The sequence below is a fragment of the Leptonychotes weddellii genome, chromosome 6 (genome assembly GCF_054177405.1).
Source record: "Leptonychotes weddellii isolate Sample4059 chromosome 6, ASM5417740v2, whole genome shotgun sequence".
NCBI classification, from domain to species: domain Eukaryota; kingdom Metazoa; phylum Chordata; class Mammalia; order Carnivora; family Phocidae; genus Leptonychotes; species Leptonychotes weddellii.
In genome coordinates, this window is record NC_138374.1 from 43,307,509 (window position 1) to 43,310,456 (window position 2,948).

Sequence of the window (2,948 nt, forward strand, 5' to 3'; positions counted from 1 at the left end):
CGGAGTGCACGTACCCCTTCGGATCCCTACATTTGTATCTTTGGGGTAAATACCCAGTAGTGCAATTGCTGGATCGTATGGTAGCTCTATTTCCAACTTTTTGAGGAACCTCCATACTGTTTTCCAGAGTGGTTGCACCAGCTTGCGTTCCTACCAACAGTTACACTACCTCTTCTTTATCCATCCATCCACTGATGGACACTTAGGTTGTTTCCATGTCTTGGCTACAGTAAATAATGCTGCAATGAACATGGGGGTACACTGAGGTTCATGGAGCAAATAACTCTTAAAATTAGTGTTTTTGTTTAGAAACTTGTTTAAACTGTCTGTTTAGTTGTCCATCCATCCATCCAACTGTCCATCCTCCCATTCCTCACTCAGTAGACGTTCAGTTGCACTAGCAGAAATGGGAAAGCTTGCCCCCCACCCCTGACCTCTCTCTAGCGTGCCACGAGGCTCTGCCGTGTGGCTAAGGAGATGGCCTTCTGCCTCCTTGGTTTTCCAGGCGTACTGCTGGTTCTGCGGGGAGTCACTTGCTTTAGTCTGAGTGTGTCTCTGGCCTCTAAGCTTAGAGAAGCCATCCTAATGAAAGTGTCCAAGAGGGAAGGGGGAGACAACAGCATTGATTTGGCATCTGGTGTCCCAGGTGTTTGCACATGCGCTGTGGTGTGTCACCGCACCCGCCAGGCCCAGCCTCCCTCCTCTGGGTAGGAGGATTCTCATTTCACAGATGGGAAGCTGAGGCTCAAGAGGTAGAGGGACTTGAGCAAGTTTGTAGAACCTGAAAATAGTAGAGTCAGGATTTGAACCTGGTTCCTCCTGCCCCCAGAGACTGCTCCCCGTTTTTTCCATTCTATGTTGCTTTGTTCTTGGTGGACCTGAGAATCGATAGCTGGAAGTTGAAGGGCAGGCTTCATCCTGATTCGGGACTTGCTTCTAATCACCTGTCCTGTCTGGAGGTTAGCACGCTGTCTGTAAGGTAATGAGGTTCCTGTCGCTGGAGCTGTACAAGCAGAGACTGGAAAATCCTGTGGCCATGGTGGTGGTCCCGTGTGTGTGTGTGCACATGTGTGTGTGTGTGCGTGAGCCAGGTGACTCTGAGGGCCTTCTGCCTTCCTAGGTGGGCCTGCTTGGGCCTGCTCCAGGGTCAGCGCCCTCATGGAGGGAGGCTTTGCAGCCAGTTGCTCATTATCTGTGGCTCCTCTGAGGGTGCCCTGCCAGCTTCCAAACAGGAAATGTGTCCAGAAAGCTGTAATTAGAGCCAGGAGCCACAGGCCCAAGAGGTGCCTGCTGCAGCTTCAAGTGCAGACATGCTGCTTTGGTTAAATCCCTGGGAGAGGACCCAGTGAGTCAGGCCCTTAGATCCTCTCCTCGCATGTGGCACCCCCACCCCACCCCGTTCTCCCTGGAAAGAAACCAGCATTCACTAGGAGCCTACTGGGTGTCTGCGTTTCCCATATGTTCTTTCTTCTGGAAGGGAGGAAGCATCCACTGTCATGAAAGAGAGGAGCCCAGAGGCCCTGAGATGTTGTACGACTCACTCAAGGTCATCCTGCCGCTGCAGAGATGAGATTTGAAGTCCTGCCTTTGCGAGAGCCTGGTCCAACCACTTGATCATTCTAGGGGGCAGTCTGAGTCAAAGGCGGGGTGCAAGAGGCCAGCGGCACAGGTGGAGGAGGTGAGTCTGCCCCGACTGACCATGATCTTCTTCAGCCTCTGCGAAGCTGTCACGGAGGCCTGGGTTCCTGCTGTGCTCCCCTAAAGGCTGCTGGGCCACCATAGCCATGGTGGTGGTTTCAAAGACAGGGCCACAAATTCTTTAACACTCTTCCTATTGAGAAATGGAGTGTCCCCACTCCTTTAATTTGGGCAGGTCTGTGACCACTTCACCCCACAGGGAATGTCAGAAGTGACACTAAGTCAGTAAAGACCAGGCAACTTCCATTTGGTTGGCTGGAACACTTGTGCTTGGAGCCCCGAGCCACCATGTAGGAAGAAAGAAAAACCACTAGCCTGAGGCTGCCATGTTGTGAGGAAGCCCACACCACATGGAGAGGCCGTGTCTGGGCCCCCGGTCCCCGCTGAGCCCTGCCATCTAACCTCCCAGCTGTTGGAGGGTTCCCAGCAGAAGCCCCGGACGTTGTGGTGCAGGGACAAATCACCCCAGTTACGCTCTGTCCGAACCCCGGGCCCACAGAAACTGGGGGCAGAGTAAGACTGTTCTTACCGTTCTTACGGTCTCTTACATCTCAGGGGCCCCACACCAAGCGTCTCTCCCCCACGGCCCCTGGGCACCTGGCCTGGCTCATGCTCTCTGTGCCAAGCGTGGCTCCAAGGGCAGGGTGCCATGGCCTATCTGCCCGGCGTCTCCTGGGAGTGGTATCTGCTCCGCTCCCCCTGCCCCCTCCCTTCTCAGAGATGAGCTCCTCCAACCTGTGTCTGCCTCAGGGCCTCTTGTGCATGATCCCCGCCCCACCTCTTCTTAGCTCTGAGGTCTTGGACAGGTTCCTGAACCCAGTTTCTTTAGTCTGGGAGACAGGGATGATAAATGCCTGTGTCAGAGGGAGCGTGCCTTGCACTCGGAGTCCATTATCATTATCTGCGGACTCACCCTCTCCCTGGCCCCTTGTGCCGGGCTCATATGCACAGGACTTTACAGCTTACAAGGTGCTCTCGTCCCCCCATAACCCCATAGGCAGGTCCACCTTCCTGAACTGAGGAGAAAACCACAGCTCCAGACGGCATGGCCTGAGATGTGGGCTCTTTCTCCTACTCTGGTTGAGCCTCTTCTGGAAGTTTCCTCTGTGCTCCCTCCCTAGTGCTCCTGGCCAACTTACCTAGTCTCCTCCCTACTTCTGCTCTTTCCTGCCCTTGGACTTTTGGAGTCCCAGCCTGGGTGGCTTTGGATAAGTCCCTTCCCCTCTCTGGGTCTCAGTTTCCTTGTTTGT